Source organism: Triticum aestivum, chromosome 6D (genome assembly GCF_018294505.1).
Source record: "Triticum aestivum cultivar Chinese Spring chromosome 6D, IWGSC CS RefSeq v2.1, whole genome shotgun sequence".
In the NCBI taxonomy this organism is placed as follows: Eukaryota; Viridiplantae; Streptophyta; class Magnoliopsida; order Poales; family Poaceae; genus Triticum; species Triticum aestivum.
The window spans coordinates 432,065,999-432,093,623 of NC_057811.1; positions in this window are offsets into that span (position 1 = coordinate 432,065,999).

Consider the following 27,625-nt stretch of genomic DNA (forward strand, 5'->3'; position numbering starts at 1 on the left):
TTCAGAACCCGGCCCGGGGACTGCAGCAGTCGGCCCAGGGACTGCAACGACACAAGAAGCGGTGGCCGACTCCAATTCCACGCCACCCAACCCACCCACCCGAGTCATGGTGGCTACACTAACAGAAGAAGAAGTCAAAGCTCCATCATGCGCCCAGCCCATTCTCAAGTTCCTAGTCAGCAGAGAGCTGCCGGCTGATGAGATCTCAGCAAGACTAGTGCAACGACGAGCCGCAGCATACAATAATCAACAGAGAGCTTGTGAAGCGCAGCGTCACTGGGGTCTTCCAGCATTGTGTCGAGCCAGAAAAAGGAGTGGCAATCCTCAAGGATATCCACCAAGGCGAATGCGGCCACCACGCAGCCTCAAGATCACTTGTGGCCAAGGCTTTCCGCCATGGTTTCTTCTGGCCGACTACCTTGGAGGACGCTAAAGAAATAGTCAAGAGCTGCAGAGTATGCCAAGTTTTTAGTTCCAAGCAACACCTGCCGGCTTCTGCACTCAAGACCATTCCCCTCACCTGGCCTTTTGCCGTCTGGGGACTGGACATGGTGGGCCCTTTCAAGACAGCCCGCGGCGGCTTGACGCATCTACTTGTCGCTGTGGAGAAGTTCACAAAGTGGATCGAAGCAAAGCCGATTAAGAAGTTGAACGGGCCGACTGCCGTGACATTCATCACTGACATCACTACTCGGTACGGCGTGCCGCACAGCATCATCACCGACAACGGCACGAACTTCGCCAAAGGAGCACTGGCACGTTTCTGCGCGACGCAGGGCATCCGACTGGACTTAGCGTCCGTTGCCCACCCGCAGTCAAACGGCCAGGTCGAGCAAGCAAATGGACTCATCCTCTCCGGCATCAAGCCCCGACTGGTTGTACCACTGGAGCGATCGGCCGGCTGCTGGCTCGATGAGCTGCCGGCTGTCCTCTGGAGTCTGCGCACTACACCCAACAAGTCAACCGGCTTTACTCCATTTTTCCTCGTGTACGGTGCCAAGGCTGTCATCCCAATAGACATCGAGTTCGACTCGCCTCGGATCACCATGTACACGGAGGAGGAGGCCAAAGAAGCAAGAGAAGACGGCGTCGACCTACTGGAAGAAGGCCGGCTGTTAACACTCAGCCGGTCCGCCATCTACCAGCAAGGGCTGCGCCGCTACTACAACCGCAAGGTCAAGCCAAGATCCTTCCAAGAGGGCGACCTCGTGCTCCGGCTGATCCAGCGAACAGCCGGCCAGCACAAGCTCTGGGCCCCTTGGGAAGGCCCCTTCGTCATCAGCAAGGCATTAGGCAACGACTCCTACTACCTGATCGACGCGCAAAAACCAAGAGCACGCAAGAGAGACGACTCCGGCAAGGAGTCGGAGCGACCATGGAACGCAAACCTCGTGAGAAGATTTTACAGTTGAAAGCAGTATGTATCATGCTACCCTTTTGTATTAAGTACAAACCAACAGGCCCCCCGAACAGTACTCGGGGACTGCCTTTGTTTATCTATGAATGACAAGTGTCATATCCATGAATGTATTATTACATTTGATTTCTTGTTGGGCACCGGGTTCGACTAGTCGGCCCGGGGACCGGCCGCCTTGAGCTATATTAAAAGTTCTACCTGAAGTCAGACAAGTAGTGTGCCGGCTCCCGAGTCCTCTCTTGCTGAAAGTCGCAGCTCGAAGAACCGACTGTCCGACTAGCAAGAGGCAAGGCAGAAAGGATGCCCACATGAAAAACGGCTAAGGACCAACGACCTTATATAGCAAAAAGACGGCCTCCAACCACGCTTGCCGGCTGTCAGAACAGCCGGCTGGCCGGCTTCCTAAAACACTTAGCTTTAGTCCAACAAAGCTAGAGTACTCCCCCCCCAATTAGCCAAGCACTCCTCCAGCTACAGATTGCAGAGCAACTGTCTGACTGGGGAGGCGGCAACCAAGGGAGGGCGGCAAAGGAAACAGCAGAAGGATAAAAAGCAAAGTACGAGGAAAAGCCAAATGCATGCATAAGTTATATATACATATAAAGCCCCCAACAGGCCGGCAATCAACATGGTTCGAATACACCCCCAGTGGGTGGAATTGTGCAGACTTAACAGAGTATTGTTCCAAAAGTAACAGGACAGGAAAACAGAAGACGGCAGACTAGACTAGGGCGCGGTGCGGGAGCCGAGCTGGTCGGTGAAGACGGCCTCGCCGGCTGAAGGAGTGGCCGCCTAGCGGGTCTCGGCTTGGTCACCACCAGTGGCAGGCGACGCACTCACACGCGACGTGGTGCTGGAGGCGCGGTCAGGCTGAGGCTGGTCGGCTGCTCCACCAGCCGGCTCGTCGTCTTCACCATCCTCCTCCTCCTCTTCACCCTTGTCGCTGGAGTCGATCTCCTCCGCCGAGTCTTCACCGTCTGCCGGGTTCAGCCCGAACCACTCCTCCGGCTGGGCGACACCGTTGTCATCTACCTCGGGGGCGAAGACGCTGGTGTCGGTGTAGTCGGTGATCACCGAAGCCCGCCGGATGATAGCCGGCCGCGCCGGCTCCAGCTCCGTGTCGGTTGCTGCCGCCAGGTAGCCAGCTGATCCAGGCTCAGGCCGGGATACCAGGCCTTGACGAACTCCAGCGCCCGCCTGGCTCCGGACCGAGCCGCCGAGGCCTTCCAGGCTTCGAAACGGTCGACTGCCACCTCCAGCCAGTCGGCGGTCCGACTGGGGGTGTGAGGAACCACTTGGCCGGGCCAGAGGGCGGCCAACACTTGCGCCCCGGCACGCTGAAGTCGGCGGAGCAGTCGGTGAGCCGGCTGGATGCGGGCCTGGATCGCCAAGAGCTGCTCCTCCAGTGAACGGCCAGCGGTTGGCGAAATCTCGAAGCCAGCCTGCCTTCGTGCTTGGCGGCGGGCCTCGATGGTCTGGTTGGCGGCGGTAGAATAGCCAGGGAAATATTCTATGCAAGAAAGAAGAAGAGAAGAAGAAAAGAACACCAAGTCAGAAAACGAGCCAAAAGCGGCAGACGGCAAGAAAGGACGAAGAAGTAGGCGGCTTACCGTCAACCAGATCTTCGATCTGACCATAGCCAGAGATCAAAGTTTGCCTTGCTTCAGCCCAGCCAGCCGCCTCCGTCTCGTACTCGGCCTGGAGGGCGGCTTCGCGGTCCTGCACCGCCTTCAGAGCCGCCTTGTGGCCTTCCTCCTGGTCGGCCAACTTCTTGGCCAGGCGGTCGCGTTCCTGCACCAAGGCGGCGAGCTCGGCATCCTTGGCACGAAGGGCAGTCTGAAACTCTCCCAGCTGTGCCCTCAGACCGGCGTTGGCCGCTGCAGAGATAGCAGAAAAAGAAAGAACAGTAAGAGGAAGTCGTCAAGGAAGATCCGACCCGACTGCTCAGCAGTCGGCCCGAATCTCGGGGACTACACCCAGTGGGTGCGCTGACGCGCCCCCACATGAGATAAAGAACAAAGCACGTACCCCGGCTCTCAGTAAGGTCGGCGGTCTTCTGGGTCAGCTCCCGAGCCTGGGAGTTGAAGGCGGCCGCACGAAGATTGTGGTAGTCCTGCAAGATAGACAGAAGATCGAAGTAAGAACAAGAATAGCAAAGCCAAATCCACTAAGAAGTTCCAAGCCGCCTGCTCAGCAACCGACTCGGAACTCGGGGACTACACCCAGTGGGTGCGCTGACGCGCCCCCACGGAAGAAATCAAGATCAAGAAGAAGCAAGATGGGAAGACTAACCCGGATGGCCGCCCGCGTCGCAAGGAACTCGTCGGTGAACTGCCTCAGCGCCGTAGCCTGGGCCTGGAGCCAGGTCCGGACGTCCTGCGCGGCCACGTTCATCACGGCCGTCCTTCCGCCAGGCGTCCACCCCGAGGTAGCGCTGGCCACCTCCACATCCTGGGCCGACGAGCTGGAGCCCACGGCCGGCTGCGGCTCCGACGCGGCCTTCTGTGGCTCCGACGCGGTCTTCTGTGGCTCCGACGCAGCCTGCCCCGCACGACGGCTCGGCGGCATCCGGACCGCCTTCCCAGTCCTCGCGGCCGGCTCGCCCCCCGCTGACTGCGCAGGCGGCAGATCAGGCCGGCCACCTTGAGCCGCCCCAGTTGGCGGGGTCGGGACCGGCGCCCTCTCCAGGACGACGACGTCGTCGTCCCTCTCCAGCCCTGGCTGGTCGCCGCCGGCTCCTTCTGGCGAGGGGTCCATGGCCCCAGGCGCTGCGACGCGCAACGGGGTGACCATCAAGGCCTCCTCCGCCGCCGCCGCAGCTGCAGCCTCCGCTTGGGCCTTGGCTGCAGCGTCGGCGAGCGCCTTCGCCGCCTCCTCCTCCTGCGCCGCCTGGGCGGCGGCCGCCTTCCGTGCCTCCGCCTCTCACGCCTCCCGCTCCTCCCACGCTTCCCGCGCGTTCCGTTCTGTCGCTTCCTGAAGGTCGGCACGGGGGTCCACGCGGCGAGTGGTGCTCCCAGACCCCCTTGGCGACTCGACGACGGAGGCGGCAGCCGCCCGCTCAAGCGACAATGGAGCTCTGGTCATTTGGAGAAAAAGACAAGGGTTCAGGAACCACCAGAGAAAAAGAAAGAAAAAAGAGTATACAAAGGAATTTGAACTTACGCCGACACAGTCTGTGGTTGCTTCACCGTCTTGCGGAAGCGAGCCGCCTTCGCGGCCGCCTCCTCCCGCCTGGTTGCTGCCGCCCCGCCCCTAGGTTTCTTCGTCCGACTACCAAACAAACCCTGGGCGGCGCGACGCTTTTGTCCACTGCCCCGAGCAAGCGGTGCAGCGGAGGAACCCGCGCCACGTCCAGATGCCGGCCGGCGGCGCGGGACGACTTCGGCTTCATCATCGTCCGGCCAGTCGTCGAAGGTGACTCCGTGCCCGGGGCCGCCTGCTTCGCCGCCGGCTTGGCCACCACCCGGCTTGGTGTTGTCGTCCATAGCGGCCGCCCCCAAGTCGGGGTCCTCCAGGTCGTGCTGCGTACGGTCGGGGACGAATCGGCGCTCCGCATCCGACCCGCTGGCAGGCCGAAGGAGAGGACTCTGTCGAAGACAAGCCGACTAGTCAGAGTCGGCCAAAGGAACTCGGCGACAAAGCTAAGAGAAAAAGAAGAGACAAGGAGAGCATACCGTGGGCGGTGGATTGGCTCGGCTATATGGCTCCTTGCCGAACTGCCACTCTTCGGAGAGTTTGCAATTCGCGAGGTAGTTCACCATGTAGGCAACCTCCTCGTGCGGCATGTCCTTGGTGCACATCCGGCTCGGATCGAGCTGGCCGCTCATCTGACAGATCAGATGAGGACGGCTCTGGAGCGGAAGTACCCGGCGCGTGACGAAGGCGGCCAGCAGGTCGGGCCCCGTCAAGCCCTCCGACTGGGTCATCGCTCGCACTCGGGCGACGGCTGCGGACCCAGCCGGCGTCAGAGTCACGGCCCGGTAGGACCACTGGGGCTGCCTGCCCGCCGGAGGGCCGGCTACGTAGGCTGGCAGGTTGACGTAGTCGCCCTGCGGGGCGATGTTTCTGACGTAGAAATACGACTTTTGCCATAGTTTCACCGACTGGATCAGCGTGATGATGGGGAAGGGGTTGTCGGCAGCCACCCTCCGCGCCGCGATGAAGGCGCCAGTCTGAGCCGGCACGCCCTGCGAGCGCGTGCCCAGCTTGGACTGGAAGAACTCCCCCCAGAGCTCGAGGGTGGGGAGGATGCCAAGGTAGCCTTCGCACAGGGTGACGAAGGCAGACAGTAGCACCACCGCGTTCGGGGTGAGGTGGTGCGGCTGGAGCTGGTAGAACTCGAGCCAAGAGCGGAAGAAGGCGCTCACGGGCAGGCCAATTCCGCGCAAGAAATGCGAGCGGAAGACCACCCGCTCGCCCTCCCGAGGCTCCGGCGTAAGCTCCTTCGCCGGCGCGAGACGAACCTCCACCTTGTCCGCGCTGGGCAGCCGCCGCGTCTTGCGGAGGAACTCGATGTGATCTTCGTGGACGTTGGAGCCGTCCCAATCCCCGCCATATTGCTCCGTGGCGGGAGGCATGGTGAAAACGAGCGCGGCGGCGGAGGAACGAGTAGTGGAAGAGCGCGGCGACGAGGCGCTATCACAAGAAACGGCAAGAGAAAGGAGATGGTGGAAAGAGGAGGAGCGTGCGAGAGCCTGCCGCTCTCCCTCTCCCCCTACTTATAGCCTCACGAGGTGAGGCCGGGGAGGCCGGACGTGGGGTGAGACGTGGGATTAACTGCGCCCACTCCCCCCACGCCTCGCGATTATTACGCCCTAAAGGCGTGCCGAAACTGCCGCAAGGAGACGTGCGGGCGGTTTCGGGCTGCAGAGAATCCGCGCCTGGGCCTGGGCGTAGACGTGGCGGGCCACCGCCCTGCGGCGACGTCCCATCGCGCGCGTGGGCTGGCAGGCTTTCTGGTCAAGAGAGGCCACGTGGTTCGCAGATAGCAAGTGGCCGGCCCGCGGCCCGGTGCGCGCGCTGGCGAGCTCCCGCCCTCCGACTCCGGAGTTTTGGACCAAGGCGGCGCGCCAAACCAAAGCCGGCTCCCAGCTGCCGACTTGTCAAGATAGGAAGCTGATCGAGCTTCTCAGCTCCTACCCAACCTCGAAGCCCAATCAGCTTCGGGGACTACTGTCGGAGTAAATGGCCACGGGTAGCTTAACCGACTACCCCTGGTTCTTCTAAAAAATTAATCAGGCCTTTGGGCCTTCGAGCACTCCAAGCATTGGACCACCTTCCCTGGCCGGCTACCTCTGAAGTCGACTCACGGAAGGCGGCCCAGCCTCAGCAACCTCCCCCAAGATAACCATGGGGTGGCCGACTCCAGGAAGCCGGCCGTAAAGGATGCCGACTTCAAGAAGCCGGCCAAGACCGCTACCACCAAAGCTACGCCACATAACGGTGACAAGACGGGTGTGGCCACAGTGCGGCCCACTACCCCCGAAGCCCGAGGCAGGCAGGCATGGCCACAGGGCGCCGTACGGGACGGCCATCCCCCGTCCGGCTCGGCACTGTAGCCATGCTAGCCTCGACGTCACCCACGGTAGACACCGGTACGGCCCACGGGTGGCGGGCCCCCTCAGCCAGAGAGAGGCGCGGAGGCGGCCCGGCCTCCCCCAGTCGGCCAAGGGCGTAGCCGGCTCCCAGAAGTCGGCTGCCCCCTCCCTCAAAGCATGCGCCACATTAAGGAGACAAGACGAGGTAAGGCTACAGTGAGGGCCCTCGAGGCGGCCCACTGTAGCCACGATTACCTCAACGAAGCCCTCGTCATCAGGGGTGAGGCTACAGTAAGCAGCCGCCGACAAGACCCAAGGCGGTGGGGCCAGCCTGTCGACCAAGAGGCCGGCAGCCGGCGGGACCCACTAGTCGGCGGGCCCCAATAGCCGGCGGAGATGCCGGCGAGCGTAGACACTGACGGCTGGGACCAGAGCCCAGCCGGATTACAATTGTACCCCCGGGGGTAGGCCTATATAAATCCCCCGGGGCACCCATGCAAAGGGTTGGCTTCTAAGCATAGCACACACACCATAGAGAGAGAGAAGCGAGAGCTAGCCTTGTTCTTCTTCTCCCTTGAACACAACAGCTCTAGGAGCAATTGTAGCTACTTTTCCTGATCTAGTGATCATGCGGAGACCCCGCAGAGCAGGACTAGGGGTGTTATCTCCTCGGAGAGCCCCGAACCTGGGTAAGATCCGCCGGCGTGCATGTCTTTGCCTCATCCCGTTTCCAGGCACCAGCGACGTCTTATTGGCACCGACAATGATAAGCCACCCGTTGGCATATGTCGCACCTACCACCCGACATGTCGGGCTGCTCCCTAGGCTATAAATAGCCGCCCCCTACAACCACTGGCTGGTTGGCTACTCCGAGAGAAACTGACACTTGTCATTTGAGAGCATCCCATCCTCCGAGGACTTTGAGCAAAAATCATCAAGTGAGGAGACCCAAACCCAAACACCTACAAACCCAAAGTGATTGAGAATCACTGAAGAGATTGATCCTGCGTGGATCCGACGCTTGTTACCTTTGAAGACTGTGCATCTTCCTGACGGTTAGGCGTCATGGTCTAGAGCATCCAAGAGGAAATTGTGGATCGCCGAGTGACCGAGTTTGTGAAGGTTTGGAAGTCACCTGAAGACTTACCACGAGTGATTGGGCGAGGTCTGTGTGACCTTAGCTCAAGGAGAATATAGTGATGACTGGTGTCTGGGACTGTGTGTCCTCTGGTTTAAATACCTAGCCACTCCAACCAGACGTACAACTGTCACAGCAGTTGGAACTGGTCTACGAAATCATTGTCTACACCAAGCCTACTGGTTCTATTTCCTCAACTCTTTCATTTCCTCATTACAGTTGTTGTGTGCTTGTTCATATCTGTTTGAAGACTTTGACTGAAGACTTTCCCAATTTCCTTAGTTAAATTTCTTCAGTATGTTTGTCTTCATCCTGTGCTATCCTGTGTTTACGCTTTCTGTACTCTGTGCTTGTCTTCATTTCATCATGATGACCATGCTTGTGTTCTGTTATGTTTACATCTGAGTACTTATTCCGCTGCAAGTAGTTCTTCGCTTAGGAATTTCCTCACCTTGAAATTCCTCAGTGAAGAATTCATAAAAATCACCTATTCACCCCCCTATAGTCGATATAACGCACTCTCAATTGGTATCAGAGTGAGGTACTCCCTTGTTCCGTGTGATTTTGGTTTTACCGCCTGGAGTTTTAGTTATGTCGAACACAGGAATGAAGACCCTGTCATGCCCCATCTTTGACGGTCACGAGTATCCCAAGTGGAAGGCCATGATGAAGAAGTGTCTCATGGCGATGAGCAGCGAGCTGTGGACCGTCACTGAGATTGGTCTTACCGATCTGTGCGAGATAGCGGAAGCTGATGACATTCGCAAGTTCACCCTTCTCAACCTCACGGCGTGGGACGTCATTTGCTCCTGTCTGTCTCAAAATCAGTTCAGGAATATCATGCATCTCGATCATGCGAAGCTTATCTGTGACCGTTTCTCTGAAGGCTATGAAGGTCATCGAACCCGTCATGATCCTTGGTTTGAGGACTTCAAGGAATCTCTCAAAGCGATGACATTCGAACAAGAATCATCATCTTCTACACCATGCCTTATGGCAAAAGGTGCTAAGGTAACTGAATGCTACCTATCCGAGTGCAGTGATGATGAATCTGGTGATGAATTTGGACCCAGTTATGTCAAACTTGCTTCCCTTTCCACTAAACAACAAAGAGCTTTGGAAAAAGTTCAATACATGCTAAATAAGAGCGATGATATGTTGGGTGAAGAAATGGATCATTCAAAAGCTTTGGCTGAAAGTCTTCAGAGACTTCAGTCTAAGTTTGACACCCTTCAAAGTCATCATAACACTCTCTTATCTGATCATGAGAAGCTTTCCTATGAATGTCTTCAAAGAAAGCAAGATCTTGAAAAGCTAAGGGTGAGCTATGAAGATCTTCTGAAGGAGCGCGATTCATTACTTGCTCAACAAATCAGCGCTGCTCAGGAAGAATTTGTTCCTACCTGTTTGAAGTGCACTGAACTAGAATCTGCTAATTCTTCAACTGAATGTTCAAATGCTTCTAATGTTACAAATTCTTCACCTGTCTCTGCTATCACTAATTCCTCATCTGAGGACAATGCTAGTATCACTGATGATGCAGTGCTAAAGGAATTGTACATGACAGGCATGTACAAAAGCCTCAAAGGGCATCAGGCTCTTTATGATGTGCTTAAAAAGCAGATCCTCAATAGGAACCCTAGGAAAGAGGGTATTGCCTTTGAGAGGAAACTTAACGCCGATGGGACTTATTGGAAGCCTAAGCTGTATCCCAAAACCTCATGGGTTGCTCCAAAGGAACCTCCAGTAGATCCGTCTACTTTATCTGGCTTCACATGTGAATCTCCTCATTCTACTGATGAGTCATTTGACTCTAACTATAAACTGTTCAAGAATCAAAATGGTGAAGTTTTTGCTAGATATGTTGGCACTAACTGTAGGAACTGTTCCCCTATGAAGAAAATCTGGGTTCCCAAAAGGTGCCTTGAAAGTCTTCAGGTGAATGTCCTCATGACACCACCTGTGAAGAATAGGAACCCCAGATCAAATTCTTCATATGGACCAAATTCTTCATATGGATCCAAGTCCTCATACGGACCAAATTCCTCACGTGGATCAAATTCCTCAAGAGGATCAAAGTCCTCATATGAACATCATCGTGCTAACTCTTCTGTCTCGCAGGGAAGATTTAAGGGCTATGAATATGAGCATTATTCTTCTAACCATTATGTTCATAAGTCCTCGAAGAATCTCTCTGCTTATTCATATGCTTATCCTAACTCCTCTTATGTGAAACGAAGTGGACTGGCTTCTATGCCACCTTTCTCGTATGGAGCTCGCGGAGTGATGAACTCTTTGCCACCCTTCAGATGTGGGTGGTGAAGAAAAAGAACTAATTTCTTATGCAGGGTCAGGTCTCCAGACGTGCTTAAACGTCTGAAGAATTTGCTGGAGACCTGAATTTGCCTGAAAGGACGCAAGCTAATCATGAAGAAATGAATCCTCATTTCTCACGTCCTCATACTGCTTTATCTGTTTTATTGCTTGATGAAATTGATGTCATATTCTTCACTGATGAAGTATTTGAGTTCGTAAGCTGCACTAATTCCTCTGCAGGATGATCAACCCAAAGCCAATGAGTGGTCCTCGATACTGGATGTACAAATCACATGAATGGTGACAAGAACCTATTGATGGTTGTTACCTTATCCCCATCGCATCTGAAGCATATCATCTTCGCTCACAAAGGCAAAAGCAAGGTATTGGGTCTAGGTAAGGTTGCGATCACAAAGGATCGACACATGGACAAAGTCATGCTTGTCGAGTCCTTAGGATACAAGCTGATGTCTGTCTCAATGCTTTGTGATCTTGATATAGTTGTTGTCTTTGGCAAGTATCATTGTGTTGTGATCATGGAAGCTGACAATTCCAAAGTCTTCGAAGGCTTTAGGAGAGGAGATTTGTATATTGTTGATTTCTCTACAGGACCTCAACCAGCTGTATGTCTACTTGCAAAAGCTTCAGAATGCTGGCTATGGCATCGATGACTTGGTCATGCTGGCATGAGGAATTTGCACATGCTCGCGAAGAAGAAGCATGTCATTGGCATTGAGAATGTCAAATTCCTCAAGGATCATTTGTGCGGAGCCTGCGAAGCTGGAAAGATGACCAAGGCCAAACATCCAGCGAAGACTATTATGACTACTACTCAACCATTTGAATTGCTTGACATGGATCTCTTTGGTCCTAATCATTATTCAGCAGAAATCTTCAAACGATTTTCCTCGAGGGCTTCAACCAACTTTGGTGTGAAGATCAAGCACATCAGAAGTGTTAATGGAATTGAGTTCAAGAATTCTGGTCTTGATGACTATCTTGATGAACTTGGTATTACACATGAGTTATCTTCAGCAGAATGGCGTCGTGGAGCGCAAGAACATGACCCTTGTTGAGATGGCTCGCACTATGCTTGATGAGTACAAGATGCCTCGTCGTTTCTGGATTGAGGCAATTGATACTGCGTGCCACATCATCAACATGGTATATCTTCACAAATTCTTCAAGAAGACTGCATACGAACCCCTCACTGACAAGAAACCCAATGTGAGTTGTTTCAAAGTCTTTGGTGCTAAATTTTGGATTAGAGATCCCCATCACAACTCTAAATTTGCACCGAATGCACATGTGGGTTTTATGCTTGGCTACAGAAAGGACTCGCACACCTACAGAGTCTTCAACAACGTTCACCACAAAGTTGTTGAAACTGTAGATGTGCGGTTCGATGAAACTAATGGCTCGCAAAGAGAGCACCTATCTTCTGTGTTAGATGAACAGTCACCTGAGGAAACTATCAAGTTCAAGGCTACTGAGGATGTCATTCCTACCGAAGAATCTGTTGAAGAAATCATTCCAGAACATGAAGAACGTCATGCTGATGCACCCGAGGAAAATGATGCTAAAGAAAATGCTAATCAAGTTCCTCAACACCAACCAGCTCATCCTCGTGTCACAAATGAAGTGTAGATTGAGAAAATCATCAGCGACATCAACATTCCAGGTCCTCTCACATGCTCAAAAGCTTCACATTTATCTAACTTTTGTGGGCATTTTGCTTTTGTCTCTATCACAGAGCCCACTAAGGTAGATGAAGAATTTCTGGAGCCTGAGTGGATTCAAGCTATGCAAGAAGAATTACATCAGTTCGAGCTCAACAACGTCTGGGAACTGGTCAAACGTCCAGATCCTCGCAAGCACAATATCATTGGCACAAAGTGGATCTACCGCAACAAGCAAGATGAAAATGGCCTTGTGGTGAGGAATAAGGCACGGCTTGTAGCTCAAGGCTACACACAGGTTGAAGGAATTGATTTCGATGAAACTTTTGCACCTGTTGCTAGACTTGAGGCTATTCGCATATTACTTGCTTATGCTAACCATCATGGTATCACTTTATATAAAATGGATGTGAAAAGTGCATTCCTCAATGGTAAGCATGAGTAAGAAGTATATGTTGCTCAACCCCTAGGTTTTGAAGATCCAAAGAATCCTGACAAAATCTTCAGACTCAATAAGGCCCTCTATGGCCTCAAGCAGGCCCCTCGGGCGTGGTATGATACTTTGAAGGAATTCCTCATGAAGAAAGGCTTCAAACCCAGTTCACTTGACCCAACTCTTTTCACTAAATCTTATGATGGTGAATTGTTTGTGTGCCAAATATATGTTGATGATATCATTTTTGGCTGTACTGACCAACGGTACAGTGATGAATTTGCCTATATGATGAGTGAAGAATATCAAATGTCTATGACGGGAGAATTGAAATTCTTCTTAGGTCTTCAAATTCATCAACAACACAATGCATATTCATATCTTAGGAGAAATACCTCAAGGACATATTGAGGAAATTCGGCATGCAAGATTGCAAAGGCGTCAAAATCCCTATGCCCACAAATGGCCATCTATGCACTGATGAAAATGGTATTGACTTCGATCAAAAGGTATACCGCTCCATGATTGGTTCTTTATTGTACTTATGTGCATCTAGGCCAGAAATTATGCTTAGTGTTTGCATGTGTGCCCAATTTCAAGCTACACCGAAGGAATCACACGATAAGGCTGTGAAACATATTCTTCGATATCTAGCTCACACACCAACACTTGGATTATGGTATCCCAAGGGCTCGGCTTTTGATCTCATTGGATATTCAGACTCTGACTATGCTGGTGATCGTGTGGACCACAAGTCAACATCAGGCACATGGCATTTCCTCGGACGATCCTTGGTCTGTTGGTCCTCGAAGAAACAGAATTGCGTATCACTATCTACTGCTGAATCTGAGTGCGTTGCTGCTGGTTCTTGTTGTGCTCAATTGCTGTGGATGAAGCAAACTCTCAAGGACTACGGCGTCAACATGAAGAATGTATCTCTCTACTGTGACAATGAGAGTGCAATCAAGATTGCTCATAACCCAGTTCAGCACTCAAAGACAAAGCACATTCAGATTCGTCAGCATTTTCTTCGTGATCATGTGTTGAAGGGCGACATTTCTATTGAGCATGTGAGGACTGAAGAACAGCTAGCCGATATCTTCACAAAGCCCTTGGATGAGAAGAGATTTAGCAAGTTGCGGTGTGAGCTAAATATCTTAGAATCTTTGAATGTTCTTTGAAAAGGACACTCATCCTAACACTTATGCAAAATTGATGACTTAGATGTGCAACACGCGAAGAAACGTTTTTCTTCAATCAATGAAGACTAACACTGTAAGTGTGAAGAAATTAACGAAGAATTTGATTCTCAGAACCCTACGACAATTGTACGCGGTGTCTGAAATCATCATTCTTATACGGTAGGTCACGCCACCACCAAAAGTTGAAAATCTTCCATTTGAGTTTTTCCTCTAGTTTTGAAATTCCTCAATTGTTCAATTTCTTCAACTTTGCAATGTCTTCACAGTTTCCGTTGTTTTTCTTCATTGGCTATATGTTTATATGAGTTTATGTCCTCTACAACATTCACTTATTGATATTTCTTCAAGTTACCTTTTCTGCTAAGTGAATGTGATCGGACCCTTCCCCCTCTATGCTAAACTCAACCCAATCAATTCACAAATTCTTCATGTGCGTTCTACTTGAAACTCGTTCAAAGTCTTCATTGTGTCCTTGTCAGCTGAAGAAATTACGAACGAAACTTTAAAATATTCTAATCTGAATTTTCGGCTGTTGCCGCCTAAACCATTCCACATTCCACGATAATACTTATCTATTCACCCACGATCTCACACGATCGCCACCTCTCAGTACATGGGTGACACATGTCAAGCGAATGAGAAGGGTCAGGGGCACGTTCGTCCAATTTCTTTGGGCGAACAGTTTTTTTCACTTCGGCAATAAATACCCCTCCCCATCCTCACTTTGTTTTTACTCCGCTCGACCTCACTCCCTCGCTCGAGCTCTAAAAACCCTAGCGTCGGCGCTACTTCCATCGTCGCCGGTGAGGAAGAGCTTCACTGCCTCGACCTCGTCGCCGTCGTACTCGCGCCGGCCGAGGATTTCTTCACTCCGCCGTCGCCGTAGCTGTCTTCCTCTGCCAAGTTAGGGCGTGGAAGATCTGAACCGACGAGCTTCAACTCTACACTTCCAAGTTCGTCGTGTTCTTCGTCAAGGGTAATTAAAAGTTATTTTTACTGCCCTTGTTGATTCTGATGTCTCTACAAAATCTTCAAAAGGTGTTTATTTTTCAAATCTTCACACACTGAACACCTCACATAACATCTGTTCTTGATCTGTTTAACGTTTTTCTTCAAGATTCCTCAATTGTGTGGATTTTTCAATCTGTACAACTCTGGAACCTAAGTCAAAGAACGCTTAGTGAAATTCTTCAAGACACTTCTGGTCAAATTCCTCAAACTTGTTCTTATTGCAAAACCTTCTGAGAACGCATATGACCTCTCCAAATTCCTCGCAACTATACTCTATTCATAGGTACACATGCCCGCTACTGAATCACTAGGTTCTCATCAACTTAACTCATTTGCAGCATTCCTTGAAGAAAAGTTGCACACCTCTTCAGAGAATTCCATTGCTCAAATTCCTCAGCTGAAGAAAATGGCAGACGGTAAAAAGCCACAGAAGGGAGGAAAGAGGCCTGAGGTCAATACCGCTTTCGAGATTCCTGATGACATATACAAGGATTATTGCACTCCTGATGAGGCCAAATTTGGCAAGGAGGAAAAAAATCAGCGCAAGGTGCGCATACAAAGAATAGAGAGGAGATGGGCACGGGAATGGAGGGAGTACCGATATGCTACTCCCAAGTATATGAAGAAATTCGCTCTTAATCCTCTGTGCCCAAGACCTCCATTGGCACCTGGCCAAGAAGCTGATCCCACCAGCCTCAAGCGTGATGAGGACTATCCTGATGAATGGGCCAAGCGCCAGGCCAAGCTAGCCAAAATAGCTAAGGAAGCAGTGAGGAAATCTAATGAAGACTCTGCTGCTGCTGCTACCACTGTTGAGGCCTCTGCAAGCAAGCCAAAGAAGGCCATGGCAAAGAAGCCTCCTCATAAGCCAAGTGCTTCACTCCCAATGCCCTCACGGCCAAGTTCCTCAGCAATGCCCTCAGGGCCAGATTCTTCAAAATCCTCACAGCCAATTCCTCAAGCTGCTCCAGCTCCTCCAAAGTCCTCAGCTCCTCCGTCAAAATCCTCAGCACCTGTGCATCTCGCCACGTGCCAAAGGACAACATGCATCTCTATTGCCTCAGGAGCTTCTCCTAGTTCTTCAGCTCCACCCAATTCATCAACTGGCCCCTCTCTGCTGAAGAAAAAGGCCACTGCTGGACGAGGTTCTCGACCAAGTCCTCACAAGAAGCAGGTCGCCTTTCAAGTGCCATCTGATGAAGATGAAGCTGATGATGAAGAACTTGCTGAAATCATCAGGGACATGCAACTCAGGGCCGCTAGAGCCAAAGGCACAAATGTGCCTCTGCTTTTGGATCCAAAATTGATCCTTCATTATATTGATCTCTCGCACAAGGACCCCAACACTGCTATGCCTGACTTCAAGTTGACTCCTGGCCAAAGTCATATGTTGACTGCCTTCATTCAGGAACAAAAATGGAAATTTGAAAAGGCCAGGCAGTTGAAGAAAGCACAGTACAAAAAGGAACGCTTCCTGAAGAAAAACGTTGTCTCTATGACAACTGAAGAACTTGTCACTATTCAATCTGAGATCAAGAAACTCAGTGATGAATTTGACGCATACCACGCTGATTGGCTGGGAGCCAAGGTCCGTTTTGTGAAACTAGCTGATAAATTCACCTCCAATGTTGCAGCACCAACGCAACAAGAAATTCCTCAGGCTGAAGCATCTACTCAGACTACTGAAGACCATGCCAGCACCGCTGATGAACATCAGGCTGCTGAAGAAAATGAGAGTACCAGGGCTGATGACTGCATTCCAGCCGCTGATGAAACTGCCAGGGCAACCGCTAGTGTTGCGCCTGAAGAAATTGTCAGGCCAGCTGAAGCTTCAACCGCTGTTCCTGAAGTAAATGAGCCAATTCCCTCTGCTCCTCCTACACCTACCCCTAGTTAAATTCTTCCTTCTGCATCAGATGCGAAGAAGACCAAGGCTGCGGAGCGGACAGCTGTGAAGAAAAGGAAAGCATCAACCTCATCAGATTCTTCAGCTCCGAAGAAGATGAAGAAATTAACAAGCTCGCTTGAGAATCCAATTGATGTTGTTCCAGTCTCATCCATGCCATCAAAGGAACTCATTCCCTTTGGTGAAGACTATGCGATCCCAAGTGGATCAGATGAACATATTCCTTCTGCTGCTTCTTCAGAGCAGTTGGATGAAGAAATTGAAGCGGATGCAATCCCTTCAACCCGAATAGTCTCATCTCCCATGCCTCAGTTCACTACTGAAGAGGCCGGCATTGAGGAAAAGAGTGAAGAAGAAGATGTGGACATGGGAAGGACTACACCAGTGATGAATGATGACTTCTAGGAACGTCAGCACCCCAATTCTCCTCTATTCACACCTTTGCAACAAATTCCTCAGTCCCCAGTGACTACAGTTCAAATGGGATCTGAAGAACCTCATGCCACACCGTCTGTCCATGAAGAGATTCCAGCCACTAGTGCTGAAGAAAATGTTAATGAAGAATTGAAGACCGAGGCTGCCACTGAAGCAGAAGATGACATTCCTCAGCCTATGGATCCTGAGATTGTGATTCCTGAGGTGGTGATGCAATTGACTGATACCCCTCAGCCCAAGCCAAAGGATCCCTTCTCAAAGAACTAGAAATTCAAGGCTGATGACTTCTTCGGCGAGCATGTGTTCTTCACAGACTATAATCCTTATGACTCTGCTCATCTTAGAAGGAAGCGCTTCTGGTCGGCCAGCCAAGCGAATTTTTATTCTTCACTGCTCTTCAACAAGGACAAAGTCTTCGACCACGAGCATATTCCTCACGTGGCCATGGAATCACTGCCTTGCTTTACCCCAGTCCTCAGTGTGCTTCATGATGTAGGACTGCTCAACTTTTTCTCTGACATTGTTGACCGGAATGAAGAACTTATTCTTCAGTTCTATGAGACGCTGCACATCACAGGAGACGCTGATGATATCAACTCTTCGGTATTGGACTGGATGACCGAAAATACTCGCTTCAAAGCACCGGCCTCTGAATTACTTCATGCCCTGCCAATCAGTCCTCCCCTTGAAGGAGCTTGTAGCCTGTACAATGAACCTGAACTTACTGCTCATTACATGCAAGTTCTGATGAAGCCACTGAAGCCCGGTTAAGCCCCAAGGACCAAATTCCTCGTGAAGGAATTGCCGTACGTGCCAAGAACAGTCTATCGCATTCTGACGAAGACTTTGAGTCCTATCAAAGGCCATGACTCGACTGATGAAGATGTCGTTGGCATCATGAAGAATCTGCTGTTCAATATCATGCATGGCATTCCCGTCAACTATCATGATTCCTTCATGAGGACTCTGGCAAATGTTGCACTCTCTCCGTTTGAGTTGAAGCCTACACACCTTGGATTATGAGATTCCTCAGAATAAGGTCTTCACTCAACTACAAGGCTGATTTTCAGAATCACCTCAGCTACTTGCCCCCAATTGAAGTCCTCAAGCGGACATATTCCTCAGCTAATGAAAAGGTCAAGGCTGCTGCTGTTATTGATGAAGGCAGTCGGCCATTGGATGGTTAGTTTCGCAAAGCTGCATCTTACTCCACCAATGATGACTCTGCCACTCATGATTCTGCCGCTAATGCATCAAAGTCAAATCCTCAAGCCACAGCTCCCAGGGTGATGACTGACCATGAGCTTCTTCTTAGTCTTCACCAGAAGGTGGATCGAAACCACAAATGGGTTAAGTGTCAGTTTGGTTCTATTCTTCACAACATGACTGCTACACACAATGTGGTGAAGAAAAACCATTACTACCTCCATGAAGTCTTCGGTCACACCTGGACTGTCTTATCACATCTGTATGGTGAAGAAGATCTGAAGCAAATGGGTCTCAAGGAGGATTTTGACTGGTCTGCTCCTCCACCGCGGAAATTCAAGAAGGTCAAGGTTCCTTCCTTGGTGGCCAGCTCATATTCTTCATCACGCGAAACCGATGAGCACGAAGACTTGGACGACACTGCGGCATGCCCTACAACGACAACCGACCCCAACAACGCTGGCGCTCCCCCATCAACTTGATATTCTTCAGGGGCGTTAGTTCTCATTTTTTCGATCCTTTTGGTCATTCGATGCCAAAGGGGGAGAAATTTGAGTTACTCTTCAAGCGGGTCTACTTATATGGGCGTTTTTTGCTAAGTTACAACTCTCGTTCTTCTGAGACTTTATTCGATCGAGTTGTAAACTTAAACTCTATGGTGGTCTGATACTTTTGCTGAGATTTTCTGCATGCTTGTTCCTCATTAATGTTAATGCACGCATGCTGAATTACATCAGTCACCATATTTCTTTATGCATTTCAAATTCTTCATATCATATGTTACATGCGTGTATGAATTACAACATATAGGGGCTCCATGATACTACTCTTCAAGTGTGCAATGCTTCAAAAGCAAATTCCTCACTATGCACATCTTCAGGGGAGCTATATCTTGCAATCAAATTCCTCAATATCAGTATTTACACTTCATATGTTTATCCCCGTTGAAAAATTAAGTTATATTGTCATCAATCACCAAAAAGGGGGAGATTGTAAGTGCATCTAGTGCCCCTTAGTGATTTTGGTGTATTGAAGACTTATAGGTTAAGGGATTGATGCATTTGTGAGTGTACACAGGTCTATAAGTCTATGAGGAGTTTGATATTTACAGAGAAAGTCGACCCCTAAAAATGATGTCTTCGACTGAAGACTTTGGATTTTTGAAGACTTTCTGAAGACTTTGAAAGTGAAGAAATTGGTGTGACCTTGAAGACTTGGTATTCATTCGAGGAACATGATGCGTGAAGACTTTTGTTTTCGTAGTTTCATTTTCTCTTTCTTGAGTCATAGGAAACACCGTAATGTTAAAGGGGGTCGAGGAAATACTAAGGAAAAATTTCCATGTGATGCTCAACTCAAAATCCTACACCTACCAATCCCTTCGAGTGAAGCCATTGGAAATCTCATACAGCTCAGACAATTTCTTCAGTGACAGAGACGAAGTTCTTCTGGTCTCTGAGGAATTTGTTCTGACTGAGGAGTTAGGAATTCGCCAGTGCGGATTGCCTACACAGTGAGGAACATGATAGCCCTGAGGAATTTGATACTCAAATTTCTGACCTTTGCTATGCTACGCGCCAGCTGTCCCAAAATATCTACGCACCTAACGGTCATATCATTGAAGGGCATTTATGTCTTATCATGTCGGGCTGCTCCCTAGGCTATAAATAGCCGCCCCCTACAACCACTCGCTGGTTGGCTGCTTTGAGAGAAACTGACACTTGTCATTTGAGAGCATCCCATCCTCCGAGGACTTTGAGCGAAAATCATCAAGTGAGGAAACCCAAACCCAAACACCTACAAACCGAAAGTGATTGAGCATCACTGAAGAGATTGATCCTGCATGGATCCGACGCTTGTTACCTTTGAAGACTGTGCATCTTCCAGACGGTTAGGCGTCATGGTCTAGAGCATCCAAGAGGAAATTGTGGATCGCCGAGTGACCGAGTTTGTGAAGGTTTGGAAGTTACCTGAAGACTTACCACGAGTGATTGGGCGAGGTCTGTGTGACCTTAGCTCAAGGAGAATACGGTGAGGACTGTGTATCCGGGACTGTGTGTCCTTTGGTTTAAATACCTAGCTGCTCCAACCAGACGTACAACTGTCACAGCTGTTGGAACTGGTCTACCAAATCATTGTCTTCACCAAGCCTACTGGTTCTATTTCCTCAACTCTTTCATTTCCTCATTACAGTTGTTGTGTGCTTGTTCATATCTGTTTGAAGACTTTGACCGAAGACTTTCTCAATTTCCTCAGTTAAATTTCTTCAGTCTGTTTGTCTACATCCTGTGCTATCCTGTGTTTACGCTTTCTGTACTCTGTGCTTGTCTTCATTTCATCATGATGACCATGCTTGTGTTCTGTTATGTTTACATCTAAGTACTTATTCCGCTGCAAGTAGTTCTTCGCTTAGGAATTTCCTCACCTTGAAATTCCTCAGTGAAGAATTCATAAAAATCGCCTATTCACCCCCCCTCTAGTCGATATAACGCACTTTCAACAAAAGAGGCCATCAAGCTATGGCCCTTGCCTACATCGGACGGGTCAATGGACAGGGTCAATTATAACCCACCAAGATTCAACATATTCCAACAATCCACTGGTCATATCATGGTCAAGCATGGAGAGTCTCAAGCCAACTCCTCGAGGAGTCTTAAGACTCGGGGGCTACGATGACATGGCTTAGCAAACATTGTGAGATTCAAGACCCCAGGTAATTGGAGGGAAGATAACCCGGTCCCGGAGGCTACCGCCATATTGGTGAAAATTTAAAGGCCGTCAGAAAATTTCCGGCTTAAAAAGAAGGATTCCGGTTCAAAATCCGGTTCAAGGGAAATCTGTCTCCCACAAAGCTCTGAAGCTCTCAATATACGGTTTAAAATTCCGGCTCAAGAAGAATTATCTCTTGCAAAGTTCGAGTTCTCAGGAAGAATTAAAGGTTGCCAAAGAGAATTTGCTGCCATGATGCGCGGTTCAAACATGGGTATCCTGCCTTATTGGCTTATCTTAATGGTCATTTGGGGGCTTCCTGCTCATTGAGCATAGCTGTGAATATCCCTCTTGATCTGCTCAATGCCACAGGTCACTTGGGGGCTTCCTGCTCATATTTGAAGCATAGTTGTGAATATCCCTCTTGATCGGCTCAATGCCACACTTATGGTCACTTGGGGGCTTCCTGCTCATATTTGAAGCATAGCTGTGAATATCCCCCTTGATCGGCTCAATGCCACACTCATGGTCACTTGGGGGCTTCCTGCTCATATTTGAAGCATAGCTGTGAATATCCCTCTTGATCGGCTCAATGCCACAAACCACTTGGGGGCTTCCTGCTCATTGAGCATAGCTGTAAATATCCCTCTTGGTCCGGGTCATATGCCATGGTTACAAAGGACGTGGGGGCTTCCTGTTCAAACATAGGTGTATTCACCAAAGAGAACATAGCGTTACTACCCCCGTGAGCTGGCTTGGAACAACAGGTGTATTCACCAAACCTTCCGGGTTATCCCGCTTTGTAGAATCTGCCACTCCGCCCGGCTAATCCCGGAATGACAAGCCGAACTCTTGAAAGTCAATCTTACATAGACTCTGAACTTGTCAACGTTAAACCGGCGGTCATGTGAGGCCGGATTCACAAAGTGTAAAAGGTTAACTCGGTGGCTTGGCAGCCCATGAAAGCCTTGGAGCTTTAGGCTTGACGGCCTATGAAAGCCTCGTTCTTCTCGATTTTATTCGTTATCTTTTTCTGAGCATTCTTTGGATTCATATATCTATGCCATATTAAAATATGGCTTGAGACAATTCATGCCATGTAGCCTTCATCCTTATGGCTCATATTTGAGCATATCTCGGTTTTTTTTATAACCCAGACTGGCTTTAGACTATAAGTCACCAGTATATGATAATAGCCCAACTTGGCTGGATTTTCATGATGATATTGAATGATTGAGGTTTTCATACTGGATTACATTATTCAAATCTTGAATAGCCAACATGGCTGGATTTTTATTATGGTTACCAATAACCAGTATTATGATTAAGGTTTTCAAAGTCGCTTCAGCGCAATGGCTATTATTTATCGGTGGATATGATTTATTCTACAATGAAAGGAATAGTCCCGAGTCGCTACAGGCTTATGACCTGGCACTTGGGGGCTACATTATTCAAATTAAGATTACATCAAATATGCAAGTCCCATGTCGCTGCAAGCAGGCACCAAGACACTTGGGGGCTAATGCAAAGTCATTTTTACTTGCCTTATTGAAGATCCGACTCATCACATCATAATGAGCCAGTCCTTGGGGGCTACCAATTGCTCCTGTTAAAAAATTAAAGGTACATAAGCCTTAATCCATTATATTGAAGGGTCCACCACTCAGTTGGTAAAGTACAAGGCTCTTAACCTTGTGGTCGTGGGTTCGAGCCCCATGGTGGGAGTTACATCATATGATGTTATTTTCAATGAAGTATAAAGTCCCATCTCAGTATTATCTTACTGAGCCGGCCCTTGGGCGCTACACATTGCTGTTCAAGTCTACATGATCATATCTACAAAGTCCCTGCTCATTATTGCATAATGACCCGACCCTTGGGGGCTACACTGGTTGAAGTTTTTTATGAGCTTAAGAGAATTACAAGTCCCAGGTTGCTGCAAGCATGACAACGAAGCATGAAAATAAAAAAATTTCCTACGAACACCCAAGATCTATCTAGGAGAAGCATAACAACGAGAGGGGAGAGTGTTTCTATGTACCCTCATAGACCGAAAGCGAAAGCGTATATAACGCGGTTGATGTAGTCGTACTCTTCGCGATCCGATCACGATCCAACCCATCTAGTGTCGAACGGACGTCACCTCCGAGTTTAGCACACGTGCATCAATGACGTCTCCTCATCCTTGATCCAGCAAGAGAAGGCAGATAATTATATGGGATCACAACCAGCATGACAGCCTGGTGGTGATGGTGGTGGTGAAGTCGGAATACCGGCAAGGCTTCGCTAAGCGAAAAACCATGGACGAGAACTATGCCGGGAGGGAGAGACGGGGCAGCAGCCAAGACCAATGTGTTGGGGTGAATTCCTGTGCCCCGTCCCATATATTTATATGTGTGGGAAGGCTTGGAGTCCAGCCCTACTCCTAATAGGAGTTGGCGCCAAGGGGGAGAGGACTTGGACTCCAAGTTCAATCCTATTTCTATTAGGACTCCTTTTCTCTTCCCTAGCCACATGAGCTTTTGAGGACTTGGTGCGCTTATCCCAATAAGGCCAGGGCGCCTCCCCTCAGCCCATGCCAGCCCTTGGGACGTGATGGACCCATTTGTGGACTTCCGGACCCCTCCGGAACCTTCTGGAAGCTTCCCGATACAATACCGAAAAAACTACACCTTTTTTCGGAACCAAAAATATGACTTCCCATATATAAATCTGTACCACTCTACCATTCCAAGACTCCTCGTGACATCAGGGATCTAATCCGGGACTCCAAACAATATTCGGTTACCAATCATCAAATATCCCAATACTACTCTAGCGTCAACGAACATTAAGCGTGCGACCCGGCGGGTTCGGGAATCATTTAGTCATGACCGAGACACCTCTCCAGTCAATAACTAATAGCGGGACCTGGATGCCCACATTGGTTCCTACATATTCCACAAAGACATTTCATCGGTTGAACCATGATGTCAAGGATTCGGTTAATTCCGTATGAAATTCCCTCTGTCCGGCGATATGTTACTTGCCCGAGATTCGATCGTCGGTATCTCATACCTATTTCAATCTCATTATCAACAAGTCTCTTTACTCGTTCCGTAATACAAGATCTCGTGACTAACTCATTAGGCACATTGCTTGCAAGCTATTTACGATGTTGTATTACCAAGAGGGCCCAGAGATATCTCTCTGTCACACGGGGTGACAAATCCCAGTCTCAATCCATGCCAACCCAGTAGACACCTTCGTAGATACCTATAGAGCATCTTTATGATCACCCAGTTAGGAAGTGACGTTTGATAGCACACAAGGTATTCCTTCGATATCCGGGAGTTTCATGATCTCATGGTCTTAGGAATAGATACTTAATATGAAGAAAGCTATAGCAATAAACTCAAGTGATACGATCAAATGCTAAGCTTATGGTTGGGTCTTGTCAATCACATCATTCTCTTGATGATGTGATCTTGTTATCAAATGACAACTGATGTCTTGGTTAGGATACCTTAACCATCTTTGATCAATGAGCTAGTCTAGTAGAGGCTCACTAGGGACACGGTACTTGATTATGTATCCACAATTGTATTTAAGTTTCCAGTCAATACAATTCTAGCATGAATAATAAACCTTTATCATGAATAAGGAAATATGATAATAACCAATTTATTATTGCCTCTAGGGCAAATTTCCAACAGTTTCACACTTGCGCTAGAGTCAATAATCTAGTTCAAATCGCTATGTGATTAACCCCCAATGAGTTCTGTGGTTTGACCATGTTTTGCTTGTGAGAGAGGTCTTAGTCAATGGTTCTGCAACATGCAGATTCGTGTGTACTTTGCAAATCTCAATGTCTCCATCCTTGATCCAATCACGGATTGAGTTGAAAAGTGCGTTAAATATGCGCTTCATATGTAAATCCCGCCTCAACGCTCGGTTTGGAACTACTCTAAACGTTTTCCCCACTTGACGTATCCGGTTCGAGACTTAGGGTCATCCAGATCGGCGTCACAGCTTGCATCAACACAAAGCTTTACGGCGAACTCTTTATTACCTCCATAAGCGAGAAACATTTCCTTAAGTAACTTAAGGATAATTTTTGACCACTGTCCAGTGATCCACACCTGGATCACTCTAGTACCCCCTTGCCAGACTCATGGCAAGGCACACAACATGTATGGTACATTATAGAGCCCATGGCTGAGGCATAGGGGACGACTTTCGCCCTTTCTCTTTCTTCTGCCGTGGTCGAGCTTTGAGTCTCACTCAACTTCACACCTCGCAATACAGGCAAGAACTTCTTCTTTTACTGCTCCATTTTGAACTCCTTCAAAAACCTTGTAAGGTATGTGCTTTGTGAAAGTTTTACAAGGCGTCTTGATCTATCTCCATAGATCTTGATGCCCAATAGGTAAGCTGCTTTATCCAGGTCTTCCTTTGAAAAACTCCTTTCAAGCAACCCTTTTGTGCTTTCCAAAAATTCTACATGATTTCCAATCATCAATATGTCATCCACATATACTATCAGAAATGTTACAGAGCTCCCACTCACTTTCTTGTAAATACAAGCATATCCACAAACTTGTATAAACCCATAACTCTTTGATCACCTCATCAAAGTGCATATTCCAACTCCAAGATGCTTGCACCAGTCCATAGATGGATCGATAGATCTTGCATATTTTGTGAGCATCCTTAAGATCGACAAAACCTTCTGGTTGCATCATATACAACTCTTCCTTAAGAAACCCATTAAGGAATGCCATTTTGATGTCCATTTGCCAGATCTCATAATCATAAAATGCGGCAATAGCTAACATAATTCTAACAGACTTAAGCATCGCTGCGGGTGTGAGAAAGTATCATCGTAGTCAACCCCTTGAACTTGTCGGAAACCCTTTGCGACAAGTCGAGCTTTATAGATGGTGACATTACCATCAGCATCTGTCTTCTTCTTAAAGATCCATTTATTCTCAATGGCTTGCTGATCATCGGGCAAGCCCACCAAAGTCCATACTTTGTTCTCATACATGGATCCTGTCTCGGATTTCATGGCCTGAAGCCATTTGTCGGAATTCGGGCTCATCATAGCTTCTTCATAGTTCGTAGGTTCTCCGTTGTCTAACAACATGACTTCTAGGACATGATTACCGTACCACTCTGGTGCGGAACGTACCATGGTCAACCTACGAAGTTCAGTAGTAACTTGATCCGAAGTTTCATGATCATCCTCTTCGGTTGGTGTAGGCATTACGGGAACTGCTTTCTGTGATCTGCTACATTCCAATTCGAGAGAAGGTACAATTACCTCATCAAATTCTACTTTCCTCCCACTCACTTCTTTGAGAGAAACTCCTTCTCTAGAAAGGACCCATTCTTGGCAACAAAGATCTTGCCCTCGGATTTGCGGTAGAAAGTATACCCAATGGTATCTTTAGGGTATCCTATGAAGACACACTTCTCCGCTTTGGGTTCGAGCTTATCAGGCTGAAGCCTTTTGACATAAGCGTTGCATCCCCAAACCATAAGAAATGACAACTTAGGTTTCTTGCGAAACCATAACTCATACGGTGTTGTCTCAACAGATTTAGACAACACCCTGTTTAAAGTGAATGCGGCTGTCTCTAATGCATAACCCCAAAACGATAGTGGCAAATTGGTAAGAGACATCATAGAACGCATCATATCCAATAGAGTACGATTATGACGTTCAGACACACCATTACGTTGTGGTGTTCCAGGTGGCGTGAGCTGTGAAACAATTCCACATTGTCTTAAATGCATACCAAACTCGTAACTCATATATTCACCTTCATGATCTGATCGTAGAAACTTTATTTTCTTGTTATGATGATTCTCCACTTCACTCTAAAATTCCTTGAACTTTTGGAATGTTTCAAACTTGTGTTTCATTAAGTAAATATACCCATATCTACTCAAATATCTATGAATGTAAGAAAATAACGATATCCACCATGTGCTTCAATTCTCATCGGACCGCATACATCGGTATGTATTATTTCCAATAAGCCACTAGCACACTCCATTGTTCCGGAGAGCGGAGTTTTAGTCATCATGCCCATAAGGCATGGTTCACATGTCTCAAATGATTCATAATCAAGAGATTACAAAAGTCCATCAGCATGGAGTTTCTTCATGCGCTTTATACCAATATGACCTAAGCGGTAGTGCCACAAATATGTGGTACCATCTTTATTGACTTTGCATCTTTTGGCATTAATATTATAAATATGTGTATCACTACGATCGAGATTCAATAAGAATAAACCATTCACAAGGGGTGCATGACCATAAAAGATATTGAAGGCAATATGCCCCAGAGGCAATAATAAAGTTATTATTTATTTCCTTATATCATGATAAATGTTTATTATTCATGCTAGAATTGTATTAACCGGAAACTTAGTACATGTGAATACATAGACAAACTAAGTGTCACTAGTATGCCTCTACTTGACTAGCTCGTTGAATCAAAGATGGTTAAGTTTCCTAGCCATAGACATGAGTTGTCATTTGATTAACGGGATCACATCATTAGAGAATGATGAGATTGACTTGACCCATTATGTTAGCTTAGCACTCGATCGTTTAGTATGTTGCTATTTGCTTTCTTCATGA